This window comes from Chrysemys picta, chromosome 11, assembly GCF_011386835.1.
Source record: "Chrysemys picta bellii isolate R12L10 chromosome 11, ASM1138683v2, whole genome shotgun sequence".
NCBI classification, from domain to species: domain Eukaryota; kingdom Metazoa; phylum Chordata; order Testudines; family Emydidae; genus Chrysemys; species Chrysemys picta.
In genome coordinates this window covers 42,742,970-42,765,497 of record NC_088801.1, presented here as the reverse complement: position 1 = coordinate 42,765,497, position 22,528 = coordinate 42,742,970, and the positions used below count along the sequence as shown (strand labels likewise).

At 41.1% G+C, this 22,528-nt stretch overlaps 1 long non-coding RNA gene across 4 annotated transcripts in view; it reads right to left on the bottom strand.

Annotated features, from left to right (window-relative positions):
• Positions 1 to 20,936, bottom strand: part of LOC112061805 (uncharacterized) — a 92,317-nt gene extending 71,381 nt beyond the window's left edge. For 3 of the 4 annotated variants that reach the window (XR_006176941.2, XR_006176942.2, XR_010591321.1), the window contains exon 1: positions 19,355 to 19,543. This is a non-coding gene — a long non-coding RNA (uncharacterized LOC112061805). Of the gene's footprint in view, positions 1 to 19,354; positions 19,544 to 20,684 lie in introns of those variants that run through there. The other variant, XR_010591320.1, reaches the window with a different exon arrangement.
• Between the last annotated feature and the right edge of the window lie 1,592 nt (positions 20,937 to 22,528).

Sequence of the window (22,528 nt, the reverse complement as noted above, 5' to 3'; positions counted from 1 at the left end):
GTATTAAACTCTGAGAAATCTGTGTTAGGGATCTCTGTAACAAACAAAGGGATTCTGTGTACAATGAGACTGTCATCACTCTTGCCAATCCGTTACGTGTTCTGGGATCCTGCCCTGGGTCAAGAGCCACCCAGACTCATTCGCCATTAACACTTGTCTGTGGGATAGTTTGTTGATATGAAAGAAAATTTTATAAAGATTTTTTTGTTGTTAACTTATTGTTTTACCCCGGTGATACCACATGAGTATCTTACTACAAAGCATGGACTTCTGACAGATAAAGGAGAGGCTTTGAGGGATTCATAAACCCTCTCCCAAGAACTAAAATTAAGTAAAAGGTTCAGTTATGAGACCACAGAATTGTGAGGAGGTTAAAATTCCCAGATCCCTTTCATTAGCTTGGGTAGAAGCCTGTAGTGTTAGCTACTATTACATCTGATGTAGACAAAAAGAACAATAGAAAATGTAGCATCATATATAGAAAAGGCTTTTGTTACATTGCTAAAGGGGAGATTTTGACATAAACATTTATTCCTTGATAATCCTAAGAAAACCCAGCTTTGGTTTCCTGTAGCTGTTGTTCACTGCAAGGTTTATGGAATGCAAAATGTAATTTATCGCTAGACAATAACTAATTATTACTGATTACAAAGAAATAAGTCAACAAAGATATTTTCTTGTTTACATTCTTATCAGACTGTATCAGGACCATCTGTATTTTCAAGTCCTTTATCCCAAGGGATAAATAATTTGCATTGTTCACTGAATATATTCATGCAAACATGGCATTTGGATTTGATGCACAGTTGCAAAGCCATAGCCAAAACACTTTGGTGGGAAAACACTCATTAATATACAGTAAGGAAAACACACGTGCGCACACCCACACACAGAGGAGTGGAACCTAGACATCACAGTGAATTGATTGTTGAGAAACTATATAAGGATTGGATTATACTGGAGTAATGCTTGTGTTTGAAAGCTATTCTGTGTACAATTATCTCCATATTCTGCAGATATTTGTGCAGATTATATTCACATATATATTTGATGTGTGTGGCAGTGTGGCATGTCACCCACGCTGCAAAATTCAGATCCAAATCTGGAGGAGACATGAAATGGTTATATAACTTGAACCTTAAAAACTCCAGGATGAGTCTGTGTCCTGTGGGCTCTAAACTGAGAGAGAGGAATATAGTGATATCCTATGCCTCTTGTCCTGCTAGCAAGAATTCTCAGCTCACTCCTGCTTCCTCTTCCAGCCTCTGCTCAGTCACACAAAGCCCTCTCTTGCTCTTAGCTGAACTGAAAAGCCCCCTCCCCCTTCCAGCAGGCCAAGATTTTCAAACTTCCTGCCCAACTCCTCTCTGCTGCCAGCTTCACTGCCCACTCTCCCTGCACTCACAGGTTGCTGGCATAGTGGTGGTGTTAATTCTTTCTAGTATAGTACTGTTTTGCTGATTTTTTCCCCATAACTCTTTCCCGGCCCAAGGGAAGAGTCAGAAACTTGAAGGTTCAGGAAAAAGGCCGGGCATGTCAAGAAGGCTGAGTAGGGGGTAGAGGGGTTTCCCAGCAGGGGTAGTCAGGATAACTCGGACTTGATCTACGCATGAATTCCAGCCTTCCCCAGCAGCCAGAAACCCAGCAAACGGCAGACTATTTGGTTCCCCTGTACACTTAAGTCTTCATTCTGTGAATCAGAGGTTGCCTTAAGCATTAATTCTGTGTTTTATAAGAGATGCTGAAAAATAATCGGCAGGTGTTATATTATTATTCATCTTGCTAAAGCCCAAAAGTGCACCAGGCCCCAGAAGGTATAAAGCTTTCAAACCAGTTAAAACTTTACTCTCATTTCTTTGTGCTCCTCTGTCTGTTTGTTGTATCCTAGGTGCTGTCCTGACACAATAACTAATAAACTGTTCCGACTTGAAATGGAAATGGAGGCAGTTTGTACACATTACGTGATACCTGCCAGCTCCCATGCACCAGCTTAGTGATACAGTCATGGTCATACAATGCCCTAGGAGCAATAAATAGAGACAGTTTGTTTGCGTATCCTGGTACCTGGTACAAAGTTCATGTTCACTGGTGTAGTAAAATCATGATGCTCTTGGAGCCTAGATATGACATAGAAATGTACATATCTCACTTATCTACTATTGCCCATGAATTGGCCTCTTAAGTCTTATCTCTTATGCCAACCAGATGGTATTAAAAATGAGCCTAATTGAAATCTAGGGAAAATATCCTTTTTAGCTGGTGTGGCAGTATGGGTCATTCTCACAAATACTCTTAATGGGCTAGGGGGAGACTCTGTGTCCTGAGGAAGTAACAGGCTACCTCATGGCAGTGAGAGGCTGGAGTGTGCTGATCACTGCACAAGGCTGATTAATGGAGTGATTAAAGCACCAGAGGGTTAGGACTCTGGCAGCTGGGGCATAGGAAATGGGCATGGGAGAGGGGAAATATACAGCTCCCAGAAATCATGGGATTGAATTCCCCTAGCAAATACTTTGATGTTGGAGGTGGGAAGGAAGAAACACATCAGGCAAAAAGAAATAAAGTAGAAAAGCACTTAGAAGTCTGATGCTTACAAGGGAAATCTCCCAACTTTTTGCTCACTTAGCAGAAGGCAATAAAGTTGCCTGTTGTGAGGCTTGTTCTGACGTATTGCTAACCGATCTCAGACCTGAGGTTGTTCATTCAGGCTCCAGAAATCTGGTCCTTTGGAATAACAATACAGTAAATGCTGACTGACAGCTTCTCAAACCCAGCAAAGCCAAATAAAACTCATAGGCCCAGGCAGCCCTGTGCTTCAGCCACATCTCTTACTTTTCCTATTCCCTGTCCTATTCCTTACTCTTAGGTTTTTGATTTGGTCTATTATACAGAAAAGGACCATCCACAGAGCTGGAATCTGCATCTGGATTTAAAATTCCCAAGGCTCAGAGAGGTTTAGATCAGATGTCTGGGAATGGAGGTCTGCATTATAGCCCCAGACATCTGATCTAAAATAACTTTAAACTTGTAACCATTTTCATATTCGTTTCAACAATAAGAAACATGGGAATCTGCATTCTTGGGCTGCTAGCATAACTTGTCCATGCTTTCCAACGCCACACTTGATAAGAAATACTTTCAATATTAACATTCAGCTCCTGTATCATGCATGAAGGTTAATAGCCAAGAATATCCTTAGAGAGAAGGTGCACTGCATTTAATAAATGAAGACCAGAATGGGATATGAAAGGAAAGTAAAATTCACCCTCAATCCACTAGAGGGTAGCTCCCTTCAGATAAAGACTGAAACACTTCAAACCAATCTGAGCAACTCTCTGCTTTGTTTGCCTGCACTTTACTTGGCCTGACAAACCAATATTAACATTCATTTCTTTCTCTCTCTCTCTCTCACACACACACGTTGAGCTTCAGCTTCTAGTTTAATAAGCCACAACAAAAACATCAAAATTCTGTAATGACTCTGACATGGCAGCACGGAAAATTAGCATCCAAGGATAGTATGCATCTCAAATTACATTAGCCATCAAAACCTTTTTTTTAAAAAATAGACAACTGGTCACTAAAGCAATGGATTTACTATGTAATATGAATTAATAGGTCCTAAGTTTAAATCCCCTGTATGTTATTTAGCGGTATTTGTGGAGTACAGACATTGCTATGGAATGGATCATTCATGAGCATTACAAGGAAAGCACATACATTATATATAAAGCTTATAGAAATCTACACCGCCTTCAACATGCCAGCTGTTTCTGTTCATGACACTGAGTTATTGATGAAATCCAGGAAGACATTTTGTAGTAAAACATGCTACCTGCTTGCTTTTTAAACCACTGGTGTTGCCGGTTCATCTAGCTAAATAATTAAGGAAGCAATGTGAAATTAAACGTTATGTGCCAACTCACTTTTTTCCCCTCATCGAACCTGCTGGTAAGAGGAGGCAGGAACTGGAGAAAAATATGGATTACAGGGGTTGCTTAGGTGTTGCTATCATATGTACAGAAGGTAAAGAGAATGATAATATGTGTTTCCTGTCTGTAATTGTGTTCACTGTTCAGTGTTGCAAACCTTTCTGCTTGTTGCAGTAGAGTAAATGGGGTGTTTAATTTGGGATTCAGTGTAGTCTGGAGTCAAGGTGCAGCAGTTTTATAACAGACATACAATTTTATTGGAGGCTGAAGGTTTAAATTCCACCTTACATGCATTTATATAAATGGAACTTCAACTCTGCAGATGTACAGCATCTGTGTGTGTTTGTGTATGTTTAGTGTGCTCTCTGATTTCTGAGTTTGAGGAGGTGGAAAAATTATGCTGTAAATACATTTGTTTCTGAATATTTCTAATACAAATGCACTTACAAGCATTCTAAAATGCAAAAATAAAATAAAATAAAAAATTGTTCATCAGGCACTGTTTCTCAGTTCCTCATTAGATTTTTGAGAACACGCTTGATATCTCTGTTTCTAGTTTATGACCTACAAAAGAAGCATTTATGTTTTGGCAAATATTTTCTTTGTTTAGCTTTTCCCAGAAAACAGCATCAAAACTCTAAGGAAAGGTATTTGGATCATGTAATTGCTTCTTTTCTGTTTAGCTTAGGACAGTCTTTTTTTTGTGCAATGATTTTCTGGAAAGACCACAATTTAATGTATATGTTTGGAAATCAAATTATTTAGAATTATGACCACGTCATCAAAATAAACCATTTTGAAATGCACTGCCAGCTCACAAAACAGATTGTATGGGGAAGAAATGGATAATGCTTGGCTTGAGCGCATAAAAGTCAGTAAAATCTAAACACTAAGAACTGTTTCATTTTATTTTCCTCAAAATATAAATCCATCTCGGATCATGATATTTAAAGCTGTTCATGGGGTGGACCCCCCTTAGTGTGTGAATTTTCATTGATTTTTATCAACACCACATTCGGTGAGTTAACCACCAGGTGGTGCCCTTAGTTTATGGACATCCGTCCATTCCCTCCTTCCCAAAGATACAGTGAGATTAATATTATTGGAGCAAGAATCCTGTTTCAGACAGGGGATTTAACACCCACAGATAAAAAAAAGGAAAGCTTCTGCCTACACTGGTACAATAAACCTGGCTTTAAGAGCCTTGTTACTACTAGATTTAATAGCCTACACATTTTTCCCTCTGTTTACAATCCTTGCACACCAAAGACAGAAAACAATATGGTTGTGTGGGACATAAATACATTGCTGCAGATCTTTTTTATATAGGGCAAACTGCACACTGACTCTCAACTGTTAGCATATTTCTGTTTCATTGGTGGTTGCTTGTGTGCTGTGAACCTCTGCTTTCGCAAGTATAGTATAGTAACTGTGTACCTGAGGGAAAAGAAATTATTTCTGGGCAGAGAAATGAAGATGCTAATTCTGCTGTGGGTAATCAAAGGCAATTTGCATTTCAGTTACCATTTTTCTAGCTCTCCTTCTACTGCACTACTTGAAATCTAGCTAGTGATAGCCCACTATCACGGTTTATTATGGCTCCCGTTTAGCCACAAGGTAATTACACTGACGTATGTAATCAGATGCTCATCTGTATATATATATTTTTAAATTGGCTGAATAACTTGCTTGTGAAAGAAAGACACTGACAATCTAAAAATTAACTCCTGTATTAACACATGCACATAGCTGCAGAATGAGCTAACCCACAGCATCTTGCCAATGACCTCAACCTTGATCTGGAAGGACCATTTATTCACAAGCAAAACATTTATTCTTAATGCAAGCTGGTCCTGGGGCTGCTGACTATGTGACATTCGGGGCTCTATGAATAACATGAATATACACACTCACAAAGTTACTATGATTATTCTTGTTACTGTTTGGAGGTGTATGTAACGTACACAATTATCTGATCATTCCTGGGGAACTGTTAATTTAAAGTCAGGCTTTGCTGGCTTTGTACATTTCACAAAGAAAATGTGGATTTGGAATGTGGGGAGATGCAGGGCTCAGGAAGCATCCTGATATATTCATGAAGCCCAGCATGTCCATTAGAAACCTCTTTTATTTTTGTCACTGCAATGAAATATTCCATGATATGTTACATGTTCTTGTTCATGAAACTCCTAGTAACCACCATTTTGCTGTCTGCCCACAACAGCAATAAAATGGTGGTACAGAGGAGAGCTACCACATCTAGCTCAGTATAAGAGTTCCTCTGCTCGCACTAACCTCAATTACAACTAGAACCCTGCAAACATTATGTAGTTGTTGTTGTTATTAAATAGCAATAGTTTTTAGATTAGGGAAAAGACAAGGAAATGAGAAAAATATCAGATGTGCATCAGCAAAACACACTGGGTAAAAATTAACCTTGAAATTGAGAGAAACAATGTATCTATTCATTTGAAAGCAGCCCTCCTGTGAAATACTTTAATAACTACAACAAAGTGTATCCTACTTATAGAGTATGCGGCTATAAGATGATTCAAACCTCCAGCACAATATGTGACTTTGTGAGGCTGAAGAAGCTAGGAAAGTATTTTAAAAAATAAAACCAGATTGAAAAATAATTATATCCAAGTGCAAGCAGAAATTAGATTTATCCCTGCAAATGATGCACCAAGGAGGAGATTTTTTAATATTATGATTTGGCAGTTTTGGAGTGTAGTTAGTCTCATTTTTACAGGGTTCTGCTTACTGGACACCTGTTTGGGGATGTAATGAAGGGTTGACCAATTACATGTATGGCAAGGGAATTTTAGTGATTAAGAAAATTGCAGGCTTCAAGAGTGAGTGGGAGAATGCAATTTCTCCCTTTCAAGACAGAGCTGTGGAAAATGTATGTGAATGAAACACATTGCTAGAGCCCATATGTAATATATAACACAGTCCACCAGGGGCTGAACTGAAACCACGACTACTGTGCCTTAGGACCATTAGTTGGTCTTAAACAGGTGTCAAAAAGGCAAATACCAGTGTTTCACTTATTAGGTTATGCCAGTCATCTCCTTACCTTGTTGAAGTTTTTGCCTTTAAAACAAAACATGGATAACACTAGGCTCAAACCATCACAGAGGAACTAAGAGAAGCAGTGCACTTTATCATTTTGTTCTCTAACCTAATAATGCTTTTCAGTTAAACTTAAGTGCTCTCTGCCATTTCAATTCAAAGCTAAGGAAAGCCCCTTAAGCTTAATTTTTCCCTCTAGAGTTGGTTTTTACTTTATACGGTTAATTTTCTTTGGTATTAAACAGCAAATCCAAACCCAACCAAGATAAGCTGCTCAAATTATATTTCTGTGCATTCTTGACCCAATGCAACAATAATCAGGGGTAAATAAGTTCTCTTTACAATACTGAAGGCTGTCTTGTGTCTTGACATACACTGATTTTCATTGGATCGTATAACTTAAACAAGAACAGTTTGCTAGCCTAATAAATCCAGAATTCTGGTCAAGAAATAAATGTGGTGTCAGTAACCCTTTAGCCAGATAATAGAAAGGAGATTATGTGATTATTTTGTCAAAAAATTAGGTTTCTTGTTTTTAATTGGTGTCATATCCTGTCGAGAGCCTGTACGGTTTAAATCACAGTCCACCATATTAGACAGAGAAGGAAGCGTTATAGTAAATCCTTTCATCCAGTGGTTGTTGGTTTTTATCTGTTGCCCTAATTTCTGTTAAAATACTTCCCAGGAAAGATAACAGGAAACAGTAAACATGGCAACACCACAAAATAATTTTCTGATGCACTATTTCTGTCAGTGTTCAAAGAATAAGTTGTACGGGCTGGAAAGGAAACTGCTGTATCATTAAAACCCATGCAGGCTAAAACAGCCACCCTTTCACCCTTTTGTAAAATGACCCCCCTCCCCACCATATCTCATAAATCTTTCAAACTAGGCTAGAGCCATGTATTGACGCTGTTTCTTGCATTAATGGCTTGAAACTGTTGTGCATCACAGTGCTGCGTTCAAAGGGAATCAAGAGTATTTAAAAACAACTTCTGGTGTAGGATGCAATTATAACTGACAACCAGATGTCTGCCCTGTCTGGCACAACAAGCCTACCAGAGATTGTAAATGGTCTTGAGACCACTAGATCTAAACAGTGCGTCCAAAGTGACTGATATACAGATAAACAACAATACCACAAATCACCGACACAAACTGAGGAGTTGCTAGTACTGATAAAGATTTTAGAAGTCAGGAAGCAGCTGACCCCTCCGCCCTTGCTCCTCTTACTTTTTACTGTGCCAAACCAAAGCATGTTAGTGAAAAAGGACCTAGCACATAAAGTATGTTTATATATCCACTGCCAAAAGTTCATCTCAGGAGGAAGGCCCCATGGGTAAGTGTTTAGATTACAAAATCTAAATGGACTCTAGTGAGAAGTATTCAATACTTTTGTTAACTTACAAAGGTCTGGATAATTTGTGTCAATCTCTGTACTGTATTTTGGTTCCTTTCCCAATTCAGTATTATCTACTGGAAGCATTTAACAGTGCTTTTACATCCTAAAATTAAAAGCAAACCCTCATCTAGCTGCAATCTGATTTGATCACTAGGAAAACCTACTTGCAGGTGGTACAGGTTTGATATGAAAGTGCACTTCCAATAGGAGTCCAAACCGTTGGTTAGAAATTTCCTTTTCTTTACTCAGCACCTACTTTAAATATCTTCTGTGTACAACGCACTCACAAGGCACAGAATCAATATGTGCCTACTACATTAATACACAGAGAGCCATGAGAAGTTCCAACCAGACCACAGTTTGTGGGAGGGCAGAGCAGAGAACTCATCTATCTTCATATCCTTTATCTACATATTTCTGTGGATTATTCTTTGTGGGCCTGTAATAGGCAGCAGGTTTAAAACAAACATAAGGAAGTACTTCTTTACAAAACAGTCAAACTTTGGAACTTGTTGCCATGGGATGTTGTGAAGGCCAAAAGTATAACTGGGTTCAAAAAAGAATTAGATAAGTTCATGGAGGATAGGTGTTTCAATGACTGTTAGTAAGGCCCTACCAAATTCATGATCCATTTTGGTAAATTTCATGGTCATAGCGTTTTAAAAATCTTGAATTTCATGGTTACAGATGTTTAAATCTTAAATTTCACATTGTCACAAATCATTAATATGTATTTAAAAATATAAACATATAAAGCCCTTAAGTCAGCATTTCTCAAATTTGGGATCATGAACCAAATGGTAGTCTCAAGACAACTGGGTTGTGGTCACTGTATTGATACCCTAACTTCTGCTCTACCTTCTGAGCTGGGTGGCTGGAGAGCAGTGGCTGCTGGCCAGAAGCCCAGCTCTTATGGCAGCACTGCTGCCAGCAGCAGCCCAGAAGTGAAGGTGGCATGGTATGGTATTGCCACCCTTACTTCTCCACTACTGTCAGTGGTGGTGCAGAAGGGTGGCAATACCACACCATGCCACCCTCACTTCTGCGCTGATGCTATTGGTGGCGCTGCCTTCAGAGCTGGGCTCCCAGCCAGCAGCCACTGCTCTCCAGCTGCCTAGCTCTGAAGGCAGCACAGAAGTGAGGGTAGCAATATCACAACCCCTCTACAATAGCAAGATTTCATGGGGAAAACCAGATTTCACAGTATGTGACGCGTTTTTCATGGCTGTGAATTTGGTAGGGTTCTAGCTATTAGCCAAGATGGTCAGGGATGAAAGCCCATGCTCTGGGTGTCCCTAATCCTACAACTGTCAGAAGCTGACACTGGACAACAGGAGATGAATCACTCAACATTGCTGTATTCTGTTAATTCCCCCCGAAGCATCTGGTGCTGGCCACTGTCAGAAGACAGGATACTGGGCTAGATGGACCATGGGTCTGATCCAGCATGGCCATTCTTCTGTTCTTAATCCAAAGACCATTAAATTAAATGAAAAGACACCTTCCACTTATTTCCATGGACATTGTATCAGTCCATAAATGTCTCTGATGACATTTTTGCAAGAATGTTCTATCAAACTGACATACTTTTGAAGTATCAATAAATTAGACTGTAGACAATATCTGGAAGAAAATTTGAACAATCCTATTTTGAAATGGGGGATCATGAAAGGAGTGTAAAGTAAACTAAAAATAAGCTACTATGTCTTCTCAAGACCCTTTAAATGGATTTTTATTTTAATCTATTTTAAAGACACTCTTCTTCTTGAGATATTGCTATTGTCTTTTTTTTAATTATCTCATTTATAAAACATTTCTCTGCTTTGAAACCTCTTATTTTTGTATAGATGGCTGAGTTACAAATGTGAACTCAAAGGATCTGAGAAGATCCTTCCCTTATATCCCAGTGAGGAAATACATGCATCACTTTACCACAAGTCTTCACTGTGTTGCAAAAGCAGGTCTACCCAATATATAATTAGAATGAAAGCTAAGGGACTCTATAATACAAAGATGGCATCAGTGATGGGAAAACTGCAATTTTGAAAGGGGCCCTTTTCCAAATATGAAGTTTGAAAGATTTAGTGTCTTGAAACATCTTTTGGGTTGGTGCAATGTCACTGTAATAAAAAGAATGTCACCTAAATCAGAGCAACATGATGTGCAAACTTGTTCTGTTGGACAAATTGCCCAAGGTGTTATTCAGAGGAGAACTGATATAGCTAGTCTAAGAACCAGCCCAAACTTTTGCTCCCTCTTTGAAGCAAACTTTTTAAAATGAGTTGAAAATGAATGGTTAAGGACCCTTCCCATGAAGGAAGACCCAAGATGGCCTCTGTTCTCTCTGTTTATTTTTCTTGACCCTCAAGTTTGGCCTCCACTCCTGACAGCCTTCCTGCAAACCCCTAACAAGCTCTATCAGTCTGTCCTTTGTCTTTTGGCGTTCTAGAGCAGTATCCAGTCCCTCTCAGAATCTCTCCTCTGCTAACTGCTGCTAACTCATCTTCTATGGGGTACAACATGAAAAAAATGGATTGCTTAGCCCCCACAGCATGGGAAACTTAGATTAAGCAGTAGAAAGACTAACAGAGCCTGAACCTAAGAGAGGGGAATGAGAGCATGACCTTGAACATCTTCTGCTCAGAAAGAAACTGCTGGGAGGGTGAGGGTGAGGTGGGAGAGAGAACTGCAAGCCATGCCTCTTCAAGAGAAGGTGACAAGTACAGACCACAGGTTTCCCTCAACAAAAAAAGATGCTGCCAGGAGGTTGGTTATGAAAGGAGAAAGGAGAAGAGAATAGCTGGAAAGTAAAGGTTTGAGCCTTCCTCTCAAAGATAGAGGCCTGAGGGGAGTCCCACCGAGGGAGAGAAGTAGAGCCTAGTGAGGACTGCACTCGATGGCTAGCATTAAAATCTGGATAATAATTCAGCTAAGCTTTAAGTAAGCATCCAGAAGCTTCTTTGAACCAAACTAATCTATGAAGCTGTGCTGGGTTTTGCTCCTCACTGCCTATTATTCCTTCATCAAGTTTATCTTTACGCTGGGCCTTCTGTTTGTCACCAGAACTCTAAAAACTTCCTTTTGATGTGGTGCATTTTGTATTTACCAATTTTAAAATTATTATTATAATTACTATGCAGTATTATGCATAAGAACATTTCTTTCTGAGACCTTTTTTGTGGACATTTCAGAATTTTAAATAAAATCTGTTGTCAGTGTAATGTCAAACTGATAATGTTATATCAATCATAACTGGCCTATTTAGGTTGGTAATCATTAAGAAAGGGATAGATAAGATGACAGAAAATATCAGATTGCCTTTATATAAATCCCTGGTATGCCCACATCTTGAATGGGTGCACCCCATCTCAAAAAAGATATACTGGAATTGGAAAAGGATCAGAAAAGCAACAAAAATGATTAGGAGTATGGAACAGCTTTCAGATGAGGGGACTAAGTCGGGCGGACCGGATGATCTTCATCCAAGAATATTGAAGGAACTGGCGTGAGAAATAGCAGGCCCCTTAGCGATGATTTTTAATGAATCTTTAAACTCGGGGCTGGTACCGTTGGACTGGAGAATAGCTAATATAGTTCCTATTTTCAAGAAAGGGAAAAAAAGTGACCCGGGTAACTACAGGCTTGTCAGTTTAACATCTGTAGTGTGCAAGGTCCTGGAGAAAATTCTGAAGGAGAAAGTAGTTAAGGACCTTGAGGTCAATGGCAATTCCGACAAATTACAACATGGTTTTACCAAAGGCAGATCGTGCCAAACCAATCTGATCTCCTTCTTTGAGAAAGTAACAGACTTATTAGATAAGGGAAATGCGGTGGACCTAATGTACCTTGATTTCAGTAAAGCGTTTGATACGGTACCGCACGAGCAATTATTGGTTAAATTGGAAAAGATGGGGATCGATATGAAAATCCAGAGGTGGATAAGGAACTGGTTAATGGGGAGACTGCAGCGGGTCGTATTGAAAGGTGAACTGTCAGGTTGGAGGGAGGTCACCAGTGGAGTTCCTCAAGGTTCAGTTTTGGGACCGATTTTATTTAATCTATTTATTACTGACCTCGGAACCAATTGTAGGAGTGGGCTGATAAAGTTTGCAGATGACACAAAGCTGGGAGATATTGCCAATTCGGAGGAGGATCGGGATATTCTGCAGGGAGACTTGAAAGACCTTGTAAATTGGAGTAACAGAAATAGGATGAATGTGGGGTTCCATATGGAGCGGATAAAGCACACGACCAATGTGGTTGCAAGCTGAATCCGAATTCTGTTTATTGCAAGCTTTCTTTTATAGTTTTTTCTCAACATTACATAACACAATTAGGCTATAATAACACATCTACGGATTGGACAAGAAGGAGAATCATGTGTTTATCACATGTATAGCCCCACACCGATTGGGTCAACCGTTCCTTACATAAGGCCATGATTTGTTTACCTCATCTTATATAATCCTAGACCACCAGGGGGCCTTACATAAGGCCATGATCATCTTATATAATCCTAGACCACCAGGGGGCCTTACATAAGGCCATGATTTGTTTACCTGGCAAGTGTTCCATCGTGACCCTTACCTCCTCATGGAACTTTTCATTAGGTTGATGTAGGGATGATACATCCCCACAGATGAAATTTAATAGTGAAAAGTGTAAGGTGATGCATTTAGGGATGACTAACAAGAATTTTAGTTACAAGCTGGGGACGCATCAGTTAGAAATAACAGAGGAGGAGAAAGACCTCGGAGTCCTGGTAGACAGCAGGATGACTATGAGTTGACAATGTGACGTGGTGGTGAAAAAAGCCAATGCGGTCTTGGGATGCATTAGGCGAGGTATATCTAGTAGGGATAAGGAGGTGCTGCTTCCGTTGTACAAGGCACTGGTGAGACCTCATTTGGAGTACTGTGTGCAGTTCTGGTCTCCCATGTTTAAAAAAGATGAACTCAAACTGGAACAGGTACAGAGAGGGGCAACTAGGATGATCAGAGGAATGGAAAACCTGTCGTATGAAAGGAGACTCGAGGAGCTCGGGTTGTTTAGCCTAACCAAAAGAAGGCTGAGGGGGGATATGATTGCTCTCTTCAAATATATCAGAGGAATAAATACCAGGGAGGGAGAGAAATTATTTCAGCTCAGTACTAATGTGGACACGAGAACGAATGGATATAAACTGGCCGTGGGGAAGTTTAGGCTTGAAATCAGACGAAGGTTTCTGACTGTCAGAGGGGTGAAATATTGGAACAGCCTTCCGAGGGAAACGGTGGGGGCGAAAGACCTGTCTGACTTTAAGATTAAGCTAGATAAGTTTATGGAGGGAATGGTTTAATGGGATAACATGATTTTAGTCAAATGAACAGCGTGCCATCGCTGGTAAATAGTATCAATGGCCAATGAGGGTCTGGCTGGAGAATCTTGCCTACATGCTCGGGGTTCTACTGATCGCCATATTTGGGGTCGGGAAGGAATTTTCCTCCAGGGTAGATTGGCAGAGGCCCTGGAGGTTTTTCGCCTTCCTCCGCAGCATGGGGCAGGGGTCACTAGCTGGAGGATTCTCTGCTACTTGAAGTCTCTAAACCACAGGATTTGGAGACTTCAACAGCAGAGTCAAGGGAAAGGAGTTGGGACGGCTTTGTGGCCTGCATCATGCGGGAGGTCAGACTAGATGATCATAACGGTCCCTTCTGACCTTAAAGTCTATGAGTCTATGAGGAGAGATTAATAAGATTGGGACTTTTCAGCTTGGAAACGGGACAACTAAGGATGGATATGATAGAGGTCTATAAAATCAGGACTGGTGTGGAGAAAGTAAATAAGGAAATGTTATTTACTCTCATAACACATGAACTAGGAGTCACCAAATGTAATTAATAGGCAGCAGGTTTAAAACAAAGAAAAGGAAGTATTTTTTCACACAACGCACAGTCAACCTGTGGAACTATTTACCAGTGGATGTTGTGAAGGCCAAGCCTATAACATGATTCAAAAAAAGAACTAGATAAATTCATGGAGGATAGGTCCATCAATGGCTATTAGCCATGATGAGCAGGAATGGTGTCCCTAACCTCTGTTTGCCAGAAGCTGGGAATGGGTGATGGGATGGATCACTTGATGATTACCTGCTCTGTTCATTCCCTCTGGGGCCCCTGGCATTGGCCACTGTCAGAAGACAGGATACTGGGCTAGATGGACCTTTGGTCTGACCCAGAATGGCCATTCTTACATTTTGTAATTCTCACATATACAGTGGGCCTGAAAGTCTACTCACCCAAGTGTGTGGTGTGCAGCAGAAAAGCAGTGCACCCAATAGATCAAGAGATAGTAAAAGAGTGCAAAAGACACCAAATGTGTCTTCTCTCAACCCCAACCCAATGGTGTATGTCTGAGACACAGTCTGTTGACAGGTAGTGTGGTCTGACAGAAAGTGGCATGTTGTGGACAACTCTAGCGTGCAACATTCAGCTCCTAAACAAGCTGGATAAGAAATGTGCATTCACAGAGCATGAGATAAAGTTGCCTTCAGCTTTAAATTGCTCACATTCCCCATAAACAGACCAAAGACCACCTTTACCAATAAATGGGGACACAGGAAAGATGGGCTGTCCAGTTACTGCACTAATAAACTAGGTTTAGAAATCATGGTACTCTAGCCATAACAGTAGATTTGTGGCGGAAATAACTCTGTATTCAATTTGCTATAGTGGATCACACACTGAAACTGAGCCAATGTGATGCTGTTGCAAAAAAGGCTAATATTGTTTTGGGGTTTATTAACAGGAATGTCATATGTAAGACACAGGAAGTCGTTGTTCTGCTCTACTTGACATTGGTGAAACTCAGCCAGAGTAAACTCATAAACTTTAAGGTCAGAGGGGACCATCGTGATCATCTAGTCTGGCCTTCTGCACACTGCAGGCCACAGAACCTCACCCACCCATTCCTGTAATAGACCCCTAACTTCTGGCTGAGTTACTGAAGGAGAGGGGAAATTAAAATAAAAAAAAAAGAGAAAGTTAAGAATAGGCAGAAGAAAGAAAAGGGAAGACAATACATAGAAAAAAGAGGAGAGGCAATTTGGTGTCATGGAAATAGTGACCCTGCAAAGCAGCATTTGATTCCTTGCACCAGTCCCCCCCCCCCACCCTCTTTTATCTTCAGCTGATAGGTTAGCGAAAGTGAGAGCCCAGAATCATGGGAAGACTAAACCCCAGGCAGACAAAATGCACTCTCAGGCCGATGGAGAAAAGTGAAGTGAAGTTCAGAGAATTCAGAGGTAGTGATTGCAGCAAAGCCCCTAGTGATCCCAGGCACGGTTTGGAGATTTTGCTGGCTGGGAGCTGAGCGCTAGGATTTAGGGATGACCCTGTGGTGGGATTTGATCGGCACAAAGAATAACCTTTTCTATCGCTGGAGAGAACAAACTGCCCCTCTTGGGCAGCGTGGAACGAGTTCCACAGGAGCCTTTTCTCACAGCAACATCTGCTCCAGGGAGGCATGTTCACTCTGCCTGGGACAGCTCATCCCACAGGGACTAAGGGAATCTGGGCCCCCCCAGGAGTGTCCTCTTGCCTGGGCAAGGTGAGTGCAGAAGTTAGTCATGGGGGCAGGTTCAGCAAAGTCCCAAGGAATCGCCCAGCTAGACAAGTCGGCTTCCCACTCCTTGAAGAGGGATTTTGATTAGTTAACATTTCAGTGGCCAAAGGCTCAAAGTTCTGTTGACAAATGGTTTTTCCTGCATCATCCTCACCCAGGGAGTGGCACCTGCTCTGGTCACTAATGGTTTTTACTAAGCAGAAGATCAAAACTTTCCCCCCTAGGAGCAGTTGTATCTTCCTCTTGTCCAGCTTCCCCTTCCCCCTAGATCTGGCTTTTCACCTCCTCCCTGCTACCAAGGAATCTAAGCTGAGCCTCAGTTAGGTGTTAAGCATTTATTCTACCACTAGGAGCTCTAGTTAAACCCTTCTCCTCATTCACAGCCTCTCAGGCCAAGAAACCCTGGACTGAGCTTCCTTCCGAGGACATGCCAAATGAGACGTAATGACTTGGTGTGCAGCAGAATGTAGTAAGAAGAACAAGGAATGGATTTTATTAAAACTAATGAACTGCCTTTGAATAATTTTGTGACTATGCAAATTGGCAACTTCTTTCTCTGAATATCACTGTAATTGGCAGTGAAAGTTGCTACTTGCTAGATTTGTCATTGGTTGCTTTGGACACTTATTTCCGCATTAGGGAAACCAACAAGTCGCTAAATCTAGTGACAAAATTGGTAAAGTTGGCAACACTGGTAATGATAGCTTGCTATAGAAGATGGCACCCCTTGCATCACATCGGGAGAAGGGATGGTCTAGTGGTTAGGGGACTAGCCTGGGATCTGGGTTCAATTTCCTAATCCACCATATACTTCCTGTGTGACCTTGGACAAATCCCACCTTGTCTTTCTAATATCCTGAGGCCGACATGGCTACAACTACACTGAATACTTAGACAAGTCACTTAGTATCTCTGGGCCAGATTATTAAAGATATTTAGGTGTCTAAAGAAGCAGATAGACTCCTAGTGGGATTTTCAAAAGCCCCTCGGTGCCTAAGTACCATTGATTTCAATGGCTTCTGGCACTCAGTGCCCCAGTTTTCCCTCTGAAAATGAGAGTAATGGGACTTATCTGTCTCACAGGGCTGGTGTGTTAAAGATTGGGAGGAGCTCACATATTATGGTAATGGGGCCATGTTAATTACCTTAAATAGCATTGTCCCTTTGTGATCACTTTCTCTTCAGCCAATGGACACTTTGCCTTAATAATACAGCGAGTTCCTGCACTGATACTGTTCCTTTGTTCTCCTGGGAGCTGTCGTAAATGAAAGGACTTCACAGCAGTTCTGATATTGCCCTTTATCTGTATTTATTAGCCATGTGCATTGAGTTTTCACACAGGACTCTGTGAGCATGGGGGTTAATGTGTGTGTGGGGGGAGGGAATAAAGTATTACAGCAGTCCCGAATTCCTACCTGATCAGCTGTCTGAACAATACAATTTGGTAGAACTTCTCAATATAAGGTAGAATAAAGTTCTCAAATTACCCTTATTTTGCTGTAATTGTTTTCATTTACTAGGGCAAAGGGTTGCCTCTCTGGACCCCTCTAATAATACTGAGTAGTGTGCTTCCAAGGTGGTCTTATCAGACTCTGTTCCTCCCTTTATCTACTACTGCTGTTATGATAAATAAAGTAGCCTCCACAAGAAACAGACCATAATCGAACATTACCTTTTTGTTGAAAACAAGTAATGGGCTATGTATAGTAAATGGGAACAGGCTTGAAATAATAAACAAGAGAAACTGACATGAGAACTACCACTTGTCTTAAGTATATACAGAAATACCCAACTCAAACTATGTTGAATTATAATTGATAACCATGTGCCTAAGCAAAAAAATAAATCCCAACTTGTCTTTTGAGAATTAGAGATGCTCTCCCTTTCTGCCCTCTACCTTCAAACCCATAGCCTGAGCTGCTGTCAGCTATCTCAGAGGATAACTGGGTCTTCAAACTAGGTCCACCCATCAGATGAGCCTGGGGTTTGCTTCCATCTTTCCCTCCAAACTGGGGGTACAGAAGAAAATCCAAGGAACTAGGGAACTTTAAGTTAGATAGATGCTCCACTGATTAAATAGTCTATAGCTAGTTTTCCACCCAGTTTTGCTTATCTCACTTTCCTCTCAGGAAAGCCTTTATATGATACATCCTGTAAGGGTTCTTTAGCAACTGGCATGCAGCTAGCACAATGTTCATTGGCATATGCACATTAAATTACACAGCTAGAACTTTCACTGCCTTGTTATAACATATTTAGTACATATTATCATCATCCGCATGAATTTTTGCCCTAGTGTATCTGTCTCCAGCATATCTATGTACTTGGTGTTGTGGGTTTATCATCATTCCCACATTCTGCATTTTCAAAGAGCCAATTGTGATTTAGCCACACAATTCACATTTCAATCAATAGGAGTTTTGTGGCTAAATCCCAAGCAATTCTTGTAAACTGTGTTATCTTCTTTAATCAGAGGTTTGTGGATTGATTTTCTTTGTTTATTGTTTTTTGCAGTTGTTTTAAAAAAGAAGCGGACATGGTGTAATGTGTGTGTGTGTGTGTATAAAACATGTATACACACACACTCAATTATTATTTAGCCCATTACATCAGTCCATAGCATAATACAGTACAGAATAATGTCCGTTGATATTATGAAACCATGATAATGTTAAAGAAATGCATATTAACAATTATAACTAATAATTGCAAGTCAATGGCAAACCTCTCCACGTCTTCAGTGGGACCAGGAATTGGCCCATTATAGTTATTAATATGTATCACTCTATGACCACCATAATGTCAATTGTCCCCATGATGTACTATGGGCCTAGAGTTTGCAGTTTTATCCTGAGTTCACTGGGACCAGGATTTGCTGCTCTATTAAAAAACAATAACTGTAGAGTCAAAAATGTGGGAATATATTCACATATAGTGGCCAAGAACATACACCAGGCTAACAGTTTGCAAAATGTAAAGGAACAAATATTGTCTCAGATGTCTGAGACTGCAGATGTCTCCTGCAGCACGTTCTCCATTCACTCAGTACAGGGCACTACCACTGACATCAATGGGGGTTTCATGTGCAGAATATTTTGCTGAACTGACCTTACCAGCATTGACACTGATAGTGGTGGTGAGAGACCATTCATTAGACTGGTATTTGTCCTAGCAAAGTACAAAGCTTTCTGGAGGTTCAAGGGTCATGCTCCTGTCTGGGAGTTTTTCTGTTGAAGCTTCCCTTTTCCAGCTATAGCAATGAAATCAGCACTTCAAAGTCCTGTTCACCCATTTTACCCTCACCTGAGCACCACTCCAGCCCCACAGTCACTGTATTGCTTACCCTCCATTTCTTCACTCTCTCTGGCAGTGGGACTCCACACTTGCTTCCTCAGTCCTCTTCGGGGGTTTCAGAAGAAAATCCAAGGCACTAGGGAAGTGTTAAATTAGTTAGATGCTTCATTGGTTAAATAAGTTGTAGCTAGTTTTCAACGAGTTTCTCTCTCTGTGTCTCTAAAGGAATAATTGAAAACTCTGCTCTTGCAAGGTTAACTATTTCCAGTCCATCATGCCTTTCTGCACATCATTTCATTCTACAGATTTCTAATTTGAGGGTTATGAAAGGTTTAAAAAGTTTAATTTGACCTTGGACCTGTAAACAAATGATTTACAGTTGATGATATTGTTCTGGGATAACTGAACTTCTGTCTTCAAGCAAATCTGTATTAAAGGATTTGCTTTACTTACACTGGGCCAGATTCTGATGTACTTCCTAACACTGAGTAGTACCGTAACTCCTTCAGAAGCCCCATTGATTTCAAAGGCACTCCCCAGGACTCTATATGAACAAAGGTATCAGAATGTGTCCCACTATTACTGGGGCAGGAAAGTCCTTTGTTCTTAAGATTGTGCTGATTTGGAAGATAAACAGTTTGATCAATTTCCCACTCCTTATGTCTTTTGCAAAGTACATGTAAATTCTTACAATATGCTTTAAACCCAAATTAACTAATGCATTTTTCTTTTAAAACACCCCTTTTGGCAGAATCATGGGCATGCTTGCAATATCACACAAGTGTATGTGTTAGAGGCAAAACAAGCACTGTGCATTTGAATATGGAAATATATTTTAGTTCTAGGCTTCAAGGGGCTATTTTAAACCACAGTGAATAAAACAATTATTTTTAAAATGATGGACTGCACCTTACTGGTGTCCCTCTGAAGCTAAAACTTTAGAACTGTGTGCGTTAGCAAGACAACGTTGGCATTTAAAAAACATATCTTGTATCATCGGTCTCTTTTATCTTTTTTGGCATGCTCTTTAGGAAACAGCAGAGAAAGAAAAATATGAAATTGAACACAGCAAATTTAATTATAAAACAAAACCACCCACCTTGCTTTCAGGGTCAGGAAGTATAATCTCCTCCTTTTGACGCAAGAATGAGTTTAACGACATATGTTAAATTAACAATTATTTAAAATAAAAGGAAATGACCTTAAAAACAGCTGCAGTATCTCAGGCTATAGCACAGAGAGCACTGCAGAAAAACAGCCCATTGTGGAACTCAGGCATATACACAATCAGAGTTCCCCAGTAACTGTACCCTTTCAAAAACAAAAAGCAATCGCTTCAGAGAATATTGCAATACACCTTGTTCTATATTTGATCTCACCAATATAGTCTCTCTCCTTTGCTGCTGGAGCAGATCAAAAGTCACTGTTAGCTGCCAAATGGTGCTATAAAAGGCTATTTTTCAATAAATGGCTTTTTACTGAAGGTTGCAAGCACTTCAGCATTAAATGCACACCTAAGAAGAATAAAAAGAAAATAGCATATTGCAACAGAATAAATTCATTTTTATTGAAACAGCCAGGAGTCACATGACCAAGAATCTAGCCTTTAGGATAGTAACAGAACTAGCTTCAAATGGTAAAGGAATTAACCGGTCTGCCTCCTCCTTCCACCAAGCTTTTTAGCCTGTCAAGGGGTTGCATGTCCATATCTTTCACAGCGCATCTGTAGAGCTATTAAACTGGATAATCCCTCTGGCCTTTGATACATTTCTGGACATGATTATTTCATTACTCGCAGTATATCAGTAGGATCATAATAAAAAGGACTTCTGACAACCTGCCAAGAGTTTTGTGGCCTTGTAAACACAAAAGTACTCTAATAAAATTTTATTAAGTGTTAAAAAGTCATAAAAAGTGAAATAACATAAACTACAAAATTTACTGTCCTCAGCAAATGCTGAAAATATCGTCCATAGTAAAATTAAATTAGCATGTAATAGACAGAGAAGCAGTGTGGAGTGGGTTTAAAAGAGGATCCAGGACAAAAAAATGCACTTGGAACTGGGTCCTTGGGATTTAGTTTATGGAGATCCTTTCTTTTTATTGGCGGGAAGGTAGAGATGAATGAATATGCAGATTATGGACAGGGGCGTTCTAAGGTCATTTGTGTCCTGTAGGTTGTCGATACCTCTTTGGGAGGGGGTGGGGGGGAATATATTACAGGCTGTAATAGGGGATGGGAGGAGGGAAGCGAGTCATGGGTGCGGCTGCTGTCCACTAGGGAGCGCTGTGAGACTAGGAATCTCTATGCCGAACCTAGGGAGGGAATGGGGGACCTAATAGAAATAACCCTACGGCTCAGTAGGAATGTTCACCCCCCACCGTAAAATTATATTTACATTTTTGGCGTTTTCTTACAAATCAAAAAAAAAATGGAGTGAAGAAAACAATGCTGTGGAGTTGAGCTGCCACAGACTTTCTCATGGGGAAGGAAGAGAGGGGGCTGGCTTCTTTGGCTGCATTGCCCATGCCTTCCTCCTGCAACTTTCAGTCCTGCAGCCCAGAGGGGGAAGAGATGTCCCCAATCCCTGTTTCTGATGGGGGGGAAGGCATCAGCCTTAGGCGCTGTGCTTTCCACTTGCACCGTAAATGCCACGAAGGGCCAGACCGCGTGGATCCAAGTAAGTTGACTCTTTTACTTGCATTTGCTGCCCTCAGGGCAATGCCTTGCCACACACTAGGGGCAGGGGTTGCTCGGCTGGTGTTTGTAAGAGCGGACTGGGGGATCACGGAAATAACCCCGCAGTTCAGGGAAATCCACCCACTGCCCCGCTCCCAAGCGCTGCAAGCGGGAGGTGCCGGCCAAGGGAAACCGCGCGGGGGGTGCTGCCAGCAGGCGCTGGGCTGCAGCGGCTGGGGCTTGAGGGCCGAGTTATCCCAGACCTGCCATGGCTTAAGGCCCCCGAGGCTGGGCGGAGCTGCGCTGCAGGCCTAAGGCTGCCTGAACCCAGCCCGCTGCGGCTGGTGGCCCACGCTGACCCCAGGCCTCCCAATGGCCCCGCAGCATCAGTCCTGGCTCGGCCCCACGTCGCTCAGAAAGGAACCTTCGGAAATCCGCAGACAACGTCTCCCATCCGAGCCCTGTGCCCTGGCACCAGCAACCCCTGCTCCGGGCCACGTGGGAAAAGGTCTGCGGAGCACCTCTGAACGGACCTTGCCCTTC